The following is a 17,498-nucleotide window of genomic DNA, read 5'->3' as shown; positions in this document are numbered from 1 at the left end:
TCGGGGCAAGAGACACTCAAGCCCTCCCCTCCTTGCAATGCCAGTTACCACTAAGAGGTGAACAGTGTCTGAGGGGAGTCCTCCACAGTGCTGTTGAGATAGGAGGTAAGCAACCCTTGGACAATAAGATGCCACCCATAGTAGATCATAAAGGATGACAGGTAGCACACCTAAACTCCTCCCCTGAATGAACGAGCAACTCTCCACTGGGCTTCGGGAACACAAACAAACAAAACAATAACAGCGGTAACAACGAACATGAGCCTCATATGGAGCCCTTATTGGCTTGGTTCACAGCACCCTCCAAATGGACCAATCTCGAGAAAGATGACCTGATAAAGGCTCCATCTAATTCCTGCTATAAGAACATAATAACCTATTGAACAGGGCTACAACTCTATTGCTCCCCCTGGAGTCCTGGAACTCTGGACTTCTTCCTCACTGTCCCTTGATACAACTGCACTCTCTCTCTCTACTCACTCTCCTGGCCTGCATTTCTTTACTCTTCTTGGGCTTGAGATAACTTGAAGCTACTGGTTCAGTATGGTTTTGGTGTCCTGTATCTTCCTACCACCTCAGCTTTCTGACGTAAACTGACCAAGAGCTGAGAAAGACTCTGTCTTATTCAAAGAACCCACATCAGTGAAGCTGCCGGAGTCACCCATACTCCTGTAGGGAACCCCAATAACCCAATCATTCACCAAGGGGAACTAGGATCTAATCCTGGCTTTGGTCTCCCTGTCTGGAATGAGCAGGAATTTATTTACATCTCCCCCACGAAAAGCTACAGAACAAGCCATCATTAGACATAGAGTATGCTTGCTTAGCTTTAGAAGGGCCACAGCCACGACTCCAAGATTGACCTTACACAGAAGTGCTTTAAGCCCACCTGATGGGGGTAGTCATCCCAGCAGGACTGTCTCACCCTCCTGAAGGAGCAGCTCCTGGAAGCTAGCCCCTAGGCCTCATGTCATCTTTGTTCAGCACTGTTAGTTCTCCCCCGACCCACACACTGTCTACCATCCCTTCACTTAAGCCACAACTGGCATCTTCACCACTGCCCTGCTCAGCATTCCTGCATTCCTACATTCCACAATCATGGGGCCCTGTTACCTTTAGGGCAGCCAATCCTTCCTGGTACAAGTCAACAGCAGTGAACAGAAGTGTGGGGCTGATATGAATAGGATGGTTTTGAATAGGAGGGGAGTCCTTCACATATGATGATATGAGTGGAAGAAAAGGGAAAGAAGACAAGCCAGCTTGCAAGGCTTTGTCAGGTTTACATCGTGGGAGACTGGGGCTCCAGCCTGGCCTTGAGTCTGGCGAGCATTAGAGACACACTCAGGCTTATAGGCCAGGAGACATCCATTGGCTCAGTGGAATCCAGCTACTCAGTGAGCACACCCCTCCTCTCTCCAAATGAGCCCAAGCACTGTGAAGCAGTGAGCCGAGGCCCACCTGGCACAGTTTGCCACCACCGGCTGCATATAGAGATGTGTTCACACGGGAAGCCACACAGGGGAAGCCGCGCCATTCCCATGTGGTGGAAGCCAGGCAGGCTTGCTGCCTACCCTGCTGCTCGGCCTCCTTTTTCTCTGCTGATGATGGAAGCATGCCCTGGGTGGTTCTGAAGTAGGTGAGCAAAGCCAGCTGGGACTTAGAACTCACAGGCCCTCTGTAGACTGGCTTCCTTATCCCTGCTCGACACAGGAGGAAATGAAAGTCGTTTTCTTTAGACCCCAGGAGAAAAGAAAGGAAGAGAGGTTTTATTTAGACTGTGCTCACATCTTCAGAGAAACTATGTCTATAAGTCACAGGAAATCGGGCGGTTTCCAGCATGGCCTTCGTGCGCTGCGCCTCACACATCCAGCAATGGCAGAGAGTAGCTGAGGAAAGGGAGTGGGCCCTCCATCTTCTAAACACGTCTTCATGCTTTCTTGACTCTGCCTAAGGGTCCCTGGGTTTCCTTGTGACATCCAAGCTAGTTGCTATGGGGACCAGGTGGCTGAAATGTCCATCAGGAGACAGTGATCAAGAGTCTGGTTCCTTTCAGAGAATGGAAAATGGGGCACCCTATGAGGTCTGTGAAATGTCTCTCCCCCAGACCCTAACTACACAGATGCACACAGTGGTGCCCCATGTGATCTCCCAGTCTTCGGGGCTCAGCTGCGATCTGACAACATGAATTTGGGGGCACATGGTAGGGTCCTGGTCATCCCCATAGCAACGTAGGGCCAGGCTTCCCTGCAGTGGACTCCCTCTGAGACCTTGAACAGGGATAAGAATGAGTTGCCTACTCCCTGCTTCTGACATTGCCATAGAAAGAAGTGGAAAAGGAGCTATCTACAAACAAACAAACAATAAGATCCAAAATGAGTCTGTGCTCCCAGTGGCTTGCTTGTGGGTGAGGTTGAACCCTGTTCTCAGCAGCAGGCAAGGCCTAGGTTCCCCTGGCTTTGGATCTATGTTAAAAATGTCTTCTAAAGCCAAGCATGGTGGCGCACACCTCTAATCCCAGCACTCAGGAGGCAGAGGTAAGTAGATCTCTGAGTTCAAGGTCAGCCTGGTCTCCAGAGCGACCTGGACAGCCAGGGCTACACAGAAAAACCCTGTCTCGAAAACCAAATAACAGCAACAATGAAAGAAAAACGTCTTTTAACAAATCCTGCATCTTCTTTGAGAAGCCCATACCCATGTTCTCATGTGTGCCTTCGTCTTTCTCTGAGTATCTTTCCATTTTCAATAAACCCCAACTTGGTATCATACTGACTAAGCCTAGAGTTCTTTCCTGTGCCAAAGCCAAGAATCCTGGGCTTGCCTGAGTGGAGGTACCTAAGAGATTAAAGGCACGCCTCAGGATGCCTCTGTGCCCTCCCCACTGACAATCGCAGTAGGCTTATCAAGAGGATTAAACTTGGGATAAGTACCTGGCACCAAATAAATACTATAGAAATCATGTTGTGAAATTAAAAAATGGGAGAGGGAGGGAAAGAAACCCCATAGCAGTTCTTCAGGTAGGTGGGGCATTGCACTCAGAGAGGTGAGTTAATACACCTAAGGTCACACAGTTTGTACACAGCAGGGCTAAGAACTTCGTCAACCTCAAGTTCTTGTCAGAACTGCCTGTCTCAGTGGCAACAGAGGACTGTAGGAGTCCTACTGACATGACAGAGTCCGCGTCCTCAGAGGCCTGCCTCAGGAGGTGGTTGGGCCTTGCCGAGATGAGTAATGGCTGGCCCTAGCTGGGGAAGAAGGAAGATGGTTAGACATCTAGCCAAGGCTCACCAAGATCCCAGAATCCCGAATTCCTATTCCAGCTAAGTCCAAGAGAAGGAATGGACTCGTTCATCCTGTCTGGCTGGACTTCCAACCCCTATAAAGCACAGACTTTATGTAACCTGACTGGAGGCCTCAGAATCCTGGAAGCTATGATGTTTGCTCGATGCCTCCTCCAGACATCTGGGATTGGGGCAGAGGGGGAGAGCTGGAAGGAGTTCCCTACACACTCCCTGGTCTGCTCAGAGTTCCCATCACTTCTTAACAGCATGTCAGTAATAATAGCAGCTGCCCTTGCATTGCAGTCCTGGGTCGGTCCCTTGACTTCACAGACATAACATGGATTAGCTACCCACGTGGCTCACAGTGTGCTCTAGAAATGGGGCCGTGTTTCCAACTCTGGCCTCAGGTAAGTTTGTCATGAGGTTGTCATGGGGATGAATGAGTGAGTGGCCTGTGGTTCCGGGCTCATGTGGAGCCCAAGAAGGATGATTGGGATATAGCATCTCCCGTTCTGCCTTTGCTTAGTGGCCCAGAAGGATGCTTGTTTGTGTCCGGGGGGAGGGGCATTCACTCTGCTTTTGCAGGTAGAGAATCACAGGCCAGCAAGTGTCTTCTGAAGACTAGAGCCTTCCTAAGAACTAACTGGAGGCCGTCTGGCCAGAGAGTGTGCAAATGAGTCCCTCCCTCCAACCGCCCCCCCCCTCCCGTGCCCATGCTTACTGAAGAAGGCTTTAGGAAATGATGACCAGTCCTTCTAAGTGGAGAAATCAAAAGAAAAGGGTTCAGTCCATGCCAGAAGAGACTGATGGCTACTGTGACTTTCTGAGGCCACCAGAATGGTGATGGTAAGAAAGAGCCACAGAGACCACCCCACCCACCCCACCCCCACCCCCAGGGACAGCTGACAAGGTTCCTTTTCTGTAACCTTCCAAGGTGCTTGGCAGCCAGCCCAGGCCAACGGAGACCTCCCTGCTGAAGGCTGAAGGCTTGATCTACAGTCCCAGAATCAGAGAATAAGCTTGCAGGCGCACGAGCTCAAGCTTGGCAGGCAATGTGCTGAGTTCCCAGTACATTATCTCATTTAATTTCATTAGCAAGAACAGCCTTTGAAGCCTGGTGACAGAGCTTTGAAATCCTGGAGCACTTTAGCCTGGCTGCTTTTAATTTGAAAGGAGATTGAAAAGGCTGTGATCACAGAAATTCTCTTCAGGGACAGACACCTAGCTGACTCTCTTCAGGGGAGGGGACATGGGACAGTGGTGACAGTGGGAGTGGACAATTCCAGTGACAAAAAGTGTTGTTAACTTGCTTTAAACAATCTAGGGGATTGTGTGTGTGTGTGTGTGTGTGTGTGTGTGTGTGTGTGTGTGTGTGTGTACATGCAGGTGTTTGAGTGCACGTGGATGCATACATGCATGAATGCATGTGTTTGCATATGCTTACACACCCAGGGTGTATCTATGAGAGAGGAGACTGAAGCAAATGAAGCTCCCAGCTGCTTCCCGGAAACAGGAAAATGAGGAGATAGCCAAACTAAAAATATCAGAGAGGTTCCAGCAGGGCAAGGAACTAGGCCGTGTGACATGGTTCTATTAGCAGAAGCCCTGGAATCTTGCAGAAAATGTGGCCTCCCATCCTGCACTTGGACGTCCTGGAGATCCTTCCAACTCTTTCCTGTCAGATGGTGACAGTCTTGTTGGAGAAGCATGGTTTATTCCCAAGCTTGGGTCCGGTCTAGAGCCAGGCTAGAAGGAATCAGAACTTCCAGTATAGCTAGGTTTAGACTTACTTTGTTTTCTGGGTTAGTTTTATTTAACAAGTTATTCTTTTGGAATGCATACCCAAGTCTTACCTGCCCAGTTTTGGAGTTCCCTGTGAAATGATGTTGGCATGGTACCTGGCTGAGTGTCTGAGGTCTATGGAAGAGCCATATATGCTCTGTGCTGGGCATTGGAGCTTAAGGAAAGGAAGGGCATGAGCTCATAGTACATGCTAGAGGGGCCAGGAAATAAGACTGAGAAGGGAGGACTCTTGCTGCTGGGCTGGATGGGAGGCATTGGCCAGGAATTCTGGGAGCTGCTTTTCCATCTAGGCAGAGATGTGCCCCAGGGTGGACACACTACTAGAGGAGAAGCAGCACCCACAGGGAATCCTGGATAACTTGTAAGTCATCTGGGACTGGACAATGATTTTTCTGCCCCCTGCCCCCTGTATTATCAGTGTGATGGTCTTAATGAGGAATGTCACTGGAAGCCATGTATTTGAATACTTTGTTCTGGGCTGGTGGGGTTATTTTGGGGAAGTCTGGAACTTTTAAGATATGGAACCTTGATTGAGGAAGCAGATGACTGGGGAGGTGAGAGTTTCTAACCTTGACTGACTTCCAGTTTTCTCTCTCTGCTTCTTGCCTGTGGTTGAAGATCTAGTTTTCTGCCCTTGCAACCTGCTGCCATGCTTACTGCCATGAGGAACTCTTATCTCTTGGGACCATACACCAAACAGACATTTTTGTCTGTAAGTCACTTTAGGAGACAGTGGTTTATCCCAGCAGCAATAAAATAACTAATGCAGCTTTTTTCCTCATGACCATGACAAACTCCCCATCAGTATCGACTTGAGAGAGAGAGATGGGTTTTGATTTGTGGGTTTCCAGGGATTTCAGTTTGTCAGGGAGTAGAGACACAGTGGTCCATCCACCTTCTGCATTTCAGACCGTGTGGCAGTGGGTTTGTTAATTGTGGGTGGCAGGAAACAGAGGAAGCTGGACTAGAACCAGGCGAGGCTATGCCTTCCAAGGCTAGCTCCTAGTGACCACCTACACCAGCCAGGCCCCCTTCCTAAAAGGCTCCGCAGCTTCCCCCAATCAGTGCCACCAGTTCATGACCAAGAATCCAAACACAAGAGCCCATGGGGGATTTTTCATGTTTAAATCCTACCCATTTTGAGAAAGCCTCAGTAAGTTCCAGAAAGGAACCCTGAAAGAAAGTTGCTGGGTTTCGAGCTGCTGTGTAGGCCCCAGAGCTGGGTGGCAGGCAGGCATCTTATTACCTCACTGAACAGTAAAGTTTACAGGGGATGCTTTTCTTAGGATGGGCTACTTGCCTAAGAAGCCTCTGGTGAACTCCTCACCCCAAGTCTGTAAAAGGTCAGGCTTCGAACGTTTGTGGTATTAAGAGTAAAGGATAGGAATTCTGATTTCGTTTTTTGGTTACCAAGTAAGTAGCATAGTTAGAGGATTCTGGGATGTGGGTTAGAGGATTCTGGGATGCAGGTGTAGACTCCTTTGACGCTTGAAGCCCTGCCACGATCCCCAGGTCTGCTCTGTGGGCTGTTCACACTCCAGGGTCCTGTGGGTTCCACTAAGATCGGACTGCAGGCCTCTGCTTCTCCCTCTGTATGGGCAAATGCATTATTGAGCATGCCCAGTGCTTTCCTTCCAAAGGAAGCTGGGCCCCCAGAAGGCCGTTCTTCTCCCAGAGACTCTCAACTCATGATACTCAAGTGTGGAGGGGAATAGTCCTGCCCTACTCAAGGTCACAGGCATGTCAGAGGCAGTGCCAGGACTGGACCTCTATCTCTAGACTGCAGTCTGGTTATGCTTGGCTTCCTGCTCAGCTTGCAGCCCACTATGGGGCTGGTGTGAGGCCTGGGAGGGCTCTGGGAACATCAGAGGACAGGTGGCTCTAATTGCTTCCCAGCTCCTCTAATTGCCCACCCTTCTCAGAGGGCCTGGGCTGCTCAGGCTGCCTGCTAGCCTGGAGCTTTTTTGCTTTCTCTCAATCTTTGTTACGGAATTGTGCTTTGAAAAGCCTGCTGGCTGTTTGCTTTGAATTTCCCCTGTGGCTCCTCTGCCCCAAATCCTGACAACTTAGCTTGGAAAGAATGAATTCCTCGAAGCTCCATCACATTGTTAGGGATGGAAGATATCTGCTCTTCTTAAGGGAGACTAAGCCCTGGACCAATGGTTCTCAACCTGTTGGCAGTCATCTGACCCCCAAAGGGTCAGATGGCCTTTCACAGGGGTTGCCTAAGGCCATCAGAAAACACTGATCTTTATATTATGATTATAACAGCACATTTACAGTTATGAAGTAGCAATGAAGATAATATTATGCTTGGGGGTCACCACAACATTATTATGCTTGGGGGTCACCACAACATGAAGAACCTTATAAAACAGTTGCAACATTAGGAAAGTTGAGAACTACTGCCCTAACCCTCTCCAGAGGTGGCCAAGTGTCAGCATGGGGCAGACATGGTGAGACAGTAGAACCCACTGTGTCTCTCCCCTCTACCTTCTCTTTCCTGCTCAGATGTACCCTGAAGCCTGTGGTGGTCACTTGCTCTCTGGTTGGGGGCAGGCAGCATGGAGGGGTGAAGCTGCCAACAATAGGACCCCATAGGGATGCAGGAGAGTGTTCCTATTCTTCCCTACCCTCACCCTCCCAGGCTTTAGGAGTCACAACTGTTTCTGTCTGTTTTCTGTTACTATAACTGAACATCCAAAGCTGGGTGGTTTATAAAGACAGATGTTTGTTGAGTCGTGGTAAGTCCAGGAGCATAGCACCCACACCTGTCTGCATCTAATGAAGTTCTTCCAACGTATGCTGGTGTGGTGAGGTCATCACATAGAGAAACAAGGCAAGCACGCCAGCTGGGGTCACCTGTTTTTCCTCTAAAGTGACAAATGTCATTGTGAGATCCCCCATCCTCAAATCCTCATGGGATCCTAGTCATCTTCCCAAACTGTACCTACAAAACCATCAGTATATGAATTTGGGGAGCACATGCTCAGACCTCAACTGTTTCCCCAGGGTGATCAGCCCCCGTGCCTGCCACCTTTCCCCTCCCCCAACCAAGGCTCCTTTGAGAGCTTGAAGAAGGACCACACCACTCTTTAATTCAACTTCCTGTAGTCTCTTGAATAAGGGCTTTAAGACATCATGTTCTAGATCCGCCCTGTGACTGTGTCCCCTTATTTAGCAAAAGGGACTCTAGAAGGTGGGAAAAGCAAGGGTCACGTTCTTCTCTTGGGGCCTCAAAGGAACCAGTACAGCTGACTAGATTTCGTCCCTGTAGGGTGCACTTTGGGACTTCTGATTTCCAGGGAAGGAGCTGGTGTCATTTTGAGGTACTAAACATGTGGTCACTCTTACAGGAGTGCCGAGGAGCAGCTCTGCCTCTTCCTTTTATGGAGACAGGATACAACACTGTAACCCTGGCTGTCCTCAAACCCACCGTGTAGACCAGGCTTGTCTCAAACTTGTGGCAATCCTTTTGCCTTTGCCTCTAGGGCATTGGGATTACTGGCAAGAATCACCATCGCAGCCAGAAAATGCTCCTTGATTAGAACTTCTGCAGCTACACCTCAACCCTGCTGCTGTTTCCTGAGCCAGCCTGACTAACAGGACCACAGGCAGGTGTCAGAAACTGCATCTGACTGTATTAGTCACCCTCTGTGATGGGCGGACTGGAGGGACGGTCAGACTGGCGTCATGCTGTCCACAGGAGCTGCTGAAAGTCAACCCAGACTCCAGAACTGTAGGCTACAGCTCTTAGAGACTGGAGACTGGATCATGGATGGAGGTGGGCAGCCTCCAGGCCTGCAAGTGGCCTCTCTGAGACATTCTCAGGAAAGCACAGGCCGAGGAAGGCTCAATGCTTACTTCATGCTTCTAAGGATCTGACAACCACACTGATGGCTTTTCAAGGTTCCACCGAACCCAAAGGGGGCTACAATCATGTCCTATTGGCTTACTGGGTTCCTTTCAAGCCTCAGTTTCCTTATAAAAATTAAAATATGTGCAAGAAATGACCATCATGTGGTAATTGTCTGCTATATAGTAAGTATGGTTACCTGCATGTACCAGACATAGTTCAAGGGGGGTGGGGTACCAGCGATAAATCAGAGAAGATTTATCTTCTCTGTTGGGGTGGATGAGGACTTAGAGGCAGATTCTCTAAGAGGTATTGTCACAGGGTCTTGTTTCAGCAAGCAGTCGCTACACCTCTGGCCAGGTGTTGAGTCGCTGGAGCCTGGTGTAGTCCTCATTCACACACAGACCAGACACACATTCTTTTGAAGCCTCCTGCACAGCAGTGGACTGTATCATAGAGTTGCCTGGCTTACCGCTGATTCTTAAGCTTACATGCTGTTACATATTTTCACACGTTCAACCATCTCATCTGCACTCAGTACAGTGTCTGAATGAAGCTTACACTTTTATACTCATGAGCCTGGGATAAGTGAGGTCTTACTGACTGATTCCTGAGATGCTCTCAAACCATCTTTCCTCTTGTCCAGCACTCATCTCGTTAGTAATCACGCCCTTCTCGGCAGTGCCTCGAAACATGCTCCTTTTCTGGTCAAATCGCATGCCTTTCAAACCTTTCTACTCTAGCCTTTGCTCCCAATTCCCACTGTAGAACTCCAAAGGTAGCCAGCAATGCTCAGGTCAGAGTCTGAATGCTGGGCTGCCTGCAACGGGTTCTACCTAATCACTTATCTCACTGCCTTTAAACTCAGTCTTTCCCTAGTCTCCGGGTGTGCATATAACACATGCAACTTCTTGTCCAATTATTAACAGGAATGGCTTCTGCTCCTGTTCCCAGTTGAGTCCTTGCTCCCCTCCTGTCCTGAGTGAAATCTTGAGTGTCAACATTCCAGTCATCGGGATCCTTATCAGAGTCACTCATCAGTGTCTCCAGGGTTCACAGCCTTCTCTCTACTGCCTCTCTTGTGGATGTTACAATACTGACTCCATTTTCTCTGCTACCATGTTGTAACAAAATGTCTGAGATAAATCAACATTCATGAAGGAAAGGCTGGGGGCTGGGAGAGATTGCCCAGTGGTTAAGAGCATTTGTATGTAGCTCTTTCAGAGGACCCTGGTTCAGTTCCCATATGGTAGCTCCCAACCATTTCCTGGGGACCCAATAGTCTCTTCTGACCTCCATGGGGACTGCACACACATGGTGCACTGCATAAAGGAAATAAATACAAATAAAATTTAGAAAGATATTAGGCGTAAGAAAGAGAGCCTTGCTTACTTGCTTGGTCATCCAGGTCTGATAGTTCAGTTTGAAGCTGACTGGCCTCTCTTTTGGGGCCTGTCAGAGGCAGCTCATTCTGGTTGGAAGAAACTGCTCACTTCATGACAACCAGGAAACACAGAGAGGGGAAGGAGCCAGTGGCCAAGTATTCACTTTGAGGGCATGCTTCCACTGACTTAACTTACTGTAACAAGACCACAGTGTAATGTCACAGGGACTGGGGACCAAGTCTTATCTAAATGAAGCTTTGGCAGACATTTCAGACTGCAACTATAGCACCTTTCAAAGGCCCCACTTTTAAATGTCATCACACTTGGGATTGGGGTGAACATATGCATTCCAGGGGACACAAACATCCCACTTCAACCTCCTACCACAGCTGTTTCCTCAACCAGGATGGGAAACACCTGGTGTAAGCGGTGCCATCTTAGTCCTCACTGCTAATCGCCAGGGGCTTAGAGAGCTCCAATACGGTGCTGACCGAGCCACTCAACACTAAAAACTGGCACAGATGGATGAAGACTTGGCTTTCCCATCTGTCCAAGTTTCATCTCTGTGATAAAATACTTGACAACAAGCAGCCCAGGGGAGAAAGAATTTATGTTAGCTCGGAATTCCAGGATGCAGTCCAGTATGGTGGGTAAGCCGCTGCGGAAGGAGACAGCTGGTCACGTCACACCACAGTCAGAAGCCAGAGACATGAAAGTACCTGTTCTTTTTGCTTGGTTTCTGCTTGGCAGGATTTCTCCACTCCAGCAGCACCCGAGGAATGGTGCCTCCCACAGCGGTCTAGGTCTTCGAGAATTCGTTAACTTAGTTAAGACAATCCCTCCGCACACAGACACGCCCATAGGCCAACCCAGTGTAGACAATCGTGCATTGTTACGCTCTTCCTGGTTGATTCCAGGTTGTGTCAAGTTAACAATTAAAGCTAGCCCTCATACCATCTTTCCATCTCATACTAAAGCAGTCCAGCATATGAAGTTTCCCAGGTTACTCATTTACAAGCACCCTCGGCACTTGGGCCTGTGTCTCTTTGTCCATGTACCCACCGTGCTGGAGAAGCCTCCTCCCCAGACAGTGCAGTTTCCCTATCACACTGCTTCCTAAGTGTTGTCATCTCCCTCATATCTGCCTCTCCTCTCCTTACTGCTATCGCCTCTCACATTGCCACCACTGCCTCCTCACCCCATTCCATCTCCAACATCCTCCCACCTTCCCTCACCTTACTACATCTCATTCCTACCTCACCTCCACATCCTCTCCCCTCATCTCCACCTCAGCTCATCTCCAGATCCCCTCCTTACACTTCTTCTCACGTCACCTTAGCCTTAGGTCCTCTCCCCTCCATCTCACTTCCTTCTTTCCCTCCAATTCACCACACTATTATCATACTCTTCTTCAACTCATTCCACCTCCCTTCCTCTCCCTTCCCCTCCCCTCCCCTCCTTTCCCCTTACCTCACCTCCTCTCATCTCCCCTCACTTCCCCTTCCCTTACCTCCCCTCCCCTCTCCTCACTTCTCCTCCCTTCTCTTCTCCTCACTTCTCCTCCCCTCCCCTCCTCTCACCTCCCTTTACCTCTCCCCACCTCTCTTCACTCTCCATCTCCTCACCTCACCTCTCTTCTGTCTAGACTCTTCTCAACACTCTCCTTGGGGCCGAAGGCTCCTTTCTCGGTGTTGGTATTTATTGAGTCTTCTCCACTCTTAGGCCCCTAATCACTAGCTGTCCAGGGGCCCTTGCAGCCCAGTATGTCTCTCAGGCTATGCTCTCGGCCTCAGATGAACATTAGAATCACTGAAGCGCTGTAAGGGACGCCAAGACTTCTTACTTAATTCGTCTGAGGACCCCTGGGCTCCAGGGTGAGAATCCCCTGGGGCTGAGGTAAAATCACTCTCAGGGACCCCTGGGAGCTTTCATCATGGACCTAACGCCAAGGCCAGCCCTCACAGAGGGTTCTTAAGGAAGACTGGTACCATCATTCTCACTTCAGCCTTCCCTTTTCTTGTCCACACTCATGGAGAGGTGTCACGTCAGGGCCGAGCACTGCTGACAGGGGCCAGGCTCTGTGCTGTGTGTGACTTTGCTCACTTCACCTCATGACAGCTTCATGTCATGCTGGAAGGAAGTCTCCTTATAGTGCTGGATTGGGGACAATCAAGACTTAGAGTATGAAGGGCCATCAAGTTTATATAGAGGTCAGCAGTGGCCCCAGGCACTGTGCAGGCAGCCTCACCTTTGCACAGCTGCACCCAGTAGGTACAGCTTCCCTCTTTCCTGCTGGCCAAATGCTACTAGCTCTCAGATCAAGTTCTGGGGCCTCTTTGACTGCTAACCCACACCCAGAACTTTTTACATCTGAGGCAAACACTAACAACTGAGCCACACCCCCAAACCCATTTGACTGCATTTTTCTGGCTCATTTACCTCCTTACCTGGCACATATTTGCTGGTTAATTGGCTAGGAGGAGGGGGGAAGAAAAGAGCCAGCTTCCTGCCCTGCAACAACAAGCCACAAAGCTAGGGGAGTTATTCCCCCCCCTCTAAGCAGCAGGGGGCCAAAGAAAAAGAAAAGGCTCAGATGCTACTTGGTGTCTTGACTGTGTGACTTTGGGCAGGTGCTCCACTTCTCTGAGCCCCATGTATGGAGAGGCCAGTTGACAGAGGGGAGCGGTAACCATTAAATGGGGTTATAAACTGGAGCATCCTGCAAGGAGAGCGCTAACCTGGAGGCTTCCCAGACTCCATCAGCAGCATCGCTCTTCTGAACACCACACCAGGTGCATTCTCTGCATTGGTGCGCAGTCCCTGAAGGCTGGAGAGGAGTGATGCAAGGTTGGCTGTGAGCAGACTTCCAGGAGCTAGTTGTTCACAGTGGGGAGACAGCAAGGAAGCAGGGACAGGGAGGTACGGAGAGGAGAATTGAAAGCCTAGGGAATCGGGAACCATATCTCCTGTCAATCAAAACCACGTTGCTCCCTTCCAGAGTCTCTCAGGAACCTTCTTCTAGGCTCTCTTTCCAATCCAGACACCAGAAGAGAGCCCGGTGGAGGCAGTACTTGAAAACCATTTCAGACAGTAATTGGCAGCCAGCAAGTGCCTATGGCTGCCAAGATTTCATCTCTGGGCTTTCTCCATTCTGTTAATAGAGAAGCTAAGGATCAGAGAGCTCCACCAGCGTCCTAGTTGAATACCTGTCTGTGTGACTCAACACACGGGACGTGAGATGTCTTTTATGGAGAGGAGTGGATGAAACTGGCTGGGGACATGGGTTCTGGCTTGTGGATAGGAAGATTTGGGATTTGGATGTGGAAGGATTGGGGTGGACCTGGGGTGAGGGTGGAGTATTCCAAGTGTAAGGAGCAGGATGAGCAAGTGTACAGAGGAAATAAGTGGAGGAGATGGCCTTGAATATAAACCAAGGAAGAGAAATGTGCTTGGCCAGGATGAGGTGGCCCAAAACGGGAAGGCTTGGAATTTCCTTTTGGGGGGGTTGTTTTGTTTTATTTGTTTATTTTTATCCCCCTTCTTTTCTATATATGTGTGTTTCAAGTTTCGTTTCAAACAGTGTCTCACTTTGTAGCCCAGTCTGGAACTCACTATGTAGCCCTGGATTGGTTTTATGACAAATGGGGACCATGGAAGTTTCTACTCCTGCACTGCCATATCTGAGCCACTATGGACCAGTGGGCATCTTCAGGTGAATATGGCCCCATTTGCCAAAAGCCACTCTCATTCTCTCTCTACAAGACCTGGCAACGGCCTTGGCTCTAGGCTGGGCTTGAAGCCATGTAATACAGAATTAGGTCATATCCTACAGCCAGATTTCTGGGAGTAGAGCCTGCTAGGTAGAAAAGCAAGACTCAGCATCAGTGAACCCAAGGTCAGGTGGTACCCATGGGGTAGAGGTTTTTAGCCTGACTCTGACTTCCTTGGAATCTCCACCAATGGCCATGTTTTATTTCTTGGCTGGCTCTCTAGGAAAGCCAGCCTTGTCTTCAGCCCTTGGCCAATTAGGACAGGTGCCAGCAGGGACTCTGGCACTGTCCAGAGGCCAGCTGGCCCTTAGGAACCAGGGAGCTGGGTTTGCGGGCTGACATGCAGAGCAGGCTCCCCTCAGCCCCAGCACACCCTTCATGCAGGTCTCTGCCCCATCCGTGCTCTGACCTCACCTGCAAAGTGAGGATGATCCTTCCCACGCTGCTGGGCTCTGGGTTTCCCTGCTTACCGTGGTGATGGGTGTCACATGTGCTTTCCAGGCTGTGACAATGAGGGGACAAAGGCAGGTATCATAGCACCTGGTGCATCTGAGGGTTTCAGCACAGTTTTTATTGTGATATCTTTGAGAGAAAGTCTCTCATAGCCCAGGCTGGTCTCAGATGTGTTATGTAGCTGAGGACAACCTTGAATTTATGATCTACCTGTCTCTACCATCCAAGTGCCAGGATTACAGGAGTGTGCAGCCACAACATATTCATGATGCTGGGGATGGGACCAGCTTAGTGCATACCCATTGAGCCACATGCCCAGCCCCCAGCACCAATTGGTTGGTTTTATCCTATTGGTTAAGAGTCACCATGCAAAGACCAACTGAGGTTTGGCTTGTGAAACCCTCCTCCAAAGAGGAAATGCCATGACCCACGCAGCAGCCTGAGGCTTCTATCTCACCACGATAAGGCTTTGGCACACCACAGAGCAGCTCCAGGTGGCTACAAGAACAAGAAAACACAAGTCAAAATTATCAACAGTGAAAAGGAAGGAAACATGCTAAGAATGTGCTGACGGGATGGTTTTCCACATTGAACAATCTGAACAAATGCCCTGGCCATGAGCATCCAGGAACAAGTCCAAGCAGCTCTTACAGGGAAGGCTGCTGAAATGACCAGGAGTCAGAATTAGGAAAAATGAGTTCTCTGCGATACTGCTCACGATCGTTAATTTCAAACTGCTATTCGAAGGAGGATCTCCTCCTAATAGAAACCAGGAGCTGGGAAGCACCTATGAAATCTGTAGAAGAGAGCCCTGTTACCAGGGGGGAGTCTTTAACATTTTACTGCAGGGTTGGGTGTGGGGGATAAATATCTGAGTAAGATGGAGACATATTTGGATTTCTAGAAAGGAAGTCCCCAGTGGAAAGATGTGAATGCCTTAATATAAATTAGCACGTCGGATCTTATTCCAGGAAAGGTAGCAGTGGTGCCGTAAAGGGCATTTGGAAGAGAAATTACTGGAGAGTAGCTAGGGAAATGTGGGCAAAAAAGATAATGGAACAGCGGCAAGGTGTCCTTCCCTGCCAGGCACTAGGCATGCTGTGAAGGGACAGTAGGAGCAGAATGGGTTGCATTGGGAAGCCCTGTGCCTGTGACTCAAGGAATTATTAATAAGCATGGTGGTGTGTCCTTTCTGCTGGGTACTGTGAGGCACCAGCTCAGTACCATGTGGCCCCTGTTTTTTAGGGGTTCTATGTCTTCCACGGGAGCTGAATACCCTACCTGGCTCTTTCTGAGGTGCAGTCCTAACACAGGAAAAGTCAGAAGTAAATGGAGCTGGGGCTTTAGTGGCCTGTGACAATGTCTGCTGTTCACCACAGCATGGAATAGCAGACTATTTTACTTCCTAAAAATGATTCAAAACAGGCAAGTTTCTTAATGGCTTCAGGACCAAGGGCCAGCCAGTCTGCATCTTTAGTTATTGGCTGATGGGCTCTGACTACAGAGAAATGGCTGTGGAAACTGAGCAAGTGGAAGGTGGAGCCTTTGAGTGTTGAACTTGGACCGAGTTCCTCTGCTCTCCTCTCATCTCTGGATGGTTTTGTGATGGCCTTCTGATCATGGCTGAGAAGGCCAACTTCCTTATCAGAGTCAGACTTGCCAATACTGGGACCTGATAGCCAGCAGCTGCCCAAACTTGCTTGTGTGGGTCTCTGCCCTGTTGTGATATTTTCCTCGGGTCATTCAATACCTGGGATGGGCCCACTCTTCAGGACTGAGTTCCTCACAGGGTAAGAAGTCTCCTTCTCTCTCCACCCACACCGATCTTCTGACACCTGCTGGTTCCCAGCTGTGAGAGAATAATATTTTTCCCCAAACAATCTGTATGGTCTTAGGCAAAGCTCCCAGGGAGTGACCTTGGGATGGCATTGCAAGGAAGGATACACAGAGCATGGCGTGACCTTATGAGCACCGGCAGGTCACATGGGACTGTCATCTCAGCCATGTTTGGGGTGGCAGGGGTCCAGCAGTTGGGGAATGTGCTCTGAGTGAGCAGGGCACGGACAGAAAGTAAGTGTTCTAGCCAGGAGTCAGAGGCCAATGTTAGCCTTGCCACCTCTTAGAAGAAGCAGCATAGGTGGACTTTGTTACCAGATGGTCCCCTATTGAAGGGCCCAGCAAGGGCCATGCTGCTCAGGTCTTCAGGCTCATTAGGTGCCTTGTAAGCCCAGCATTGAGAGGATGATAGGCAGGGGAACTTGCACCTAAGATGAGTGACACCCATGTGACCACTGACCATTCAGACAGACGCTGACTAGGGCCCCCAGCCCCTGATGATGTACCTGCTCCATAGTCACTTGGAAATGGAAGCCACATGTTTCTGCATATCGGCAAAGCCAGACCTTAGAGACCAGTTAGGGACTAGGGTTTAATCTCATTAGGCTCTGTGTCCAGCTAGGCCCATTAAAATGTCGTGTGCTACCCTGTTGCCTGATGGCTTTCTTCCCTCCTAAGCACCTGCTCTGGTTCCCACCTGTCTCTCACCTGTGCCAATAGCATTAGCACTTCCATCCCACCCAGGTAACACACAGGAGCTGCCCTATTTTTCCTTCTGGTCCCTACCCCATCCAGTCTATCATAAAACTAGTCACACAGTACAGGTACAGGCCATTGGGATCTCATCTCAGCTGCCAGCGGCTCAGGCCAGCTGCCCCGACAGGACAGTGTCCAACACTCCAGGCAGGTCTCCTGTTTGTTTGATTCTGGAGTTGAGATTTAGGGAGCTTATTTTCTCAGGGAGGCAAACACAGTGTCCTGTTGTCAGTGTTCTCTAATAATGGTAATGTTGTCTTTTTTCTTAGTCGGTCCAGAAGTTAGAGAAGAGGGAAGGAATTTCAGAGATTCCTGAGAAACAACAGCATAAAATTTTTCTTTACGCTTTTTTTTTTTTTTT

The sequence above is a fragment of the Mastomys coucha genome, unplaced genomic scaffold, assembly GCF_008632895.1.
Source record: "Mastomys coucha isolate ucsf_1 unplaced genomic scaffold, UCSF_Mcou_1 pScaffold15, whole genome shotgun sequence".
NCBI classification, from domain to species: domain Eukaryota; kingdom Metazoa; phylum Chordata; class Mammalia; order Rodentia; family Muridae; genus Mastomys; species Mastomys coucha.
The sequence above is the reverse complement of the archived record's forward strand: the minus strand, read 5'-3'. Positions refer to the sequence as shown.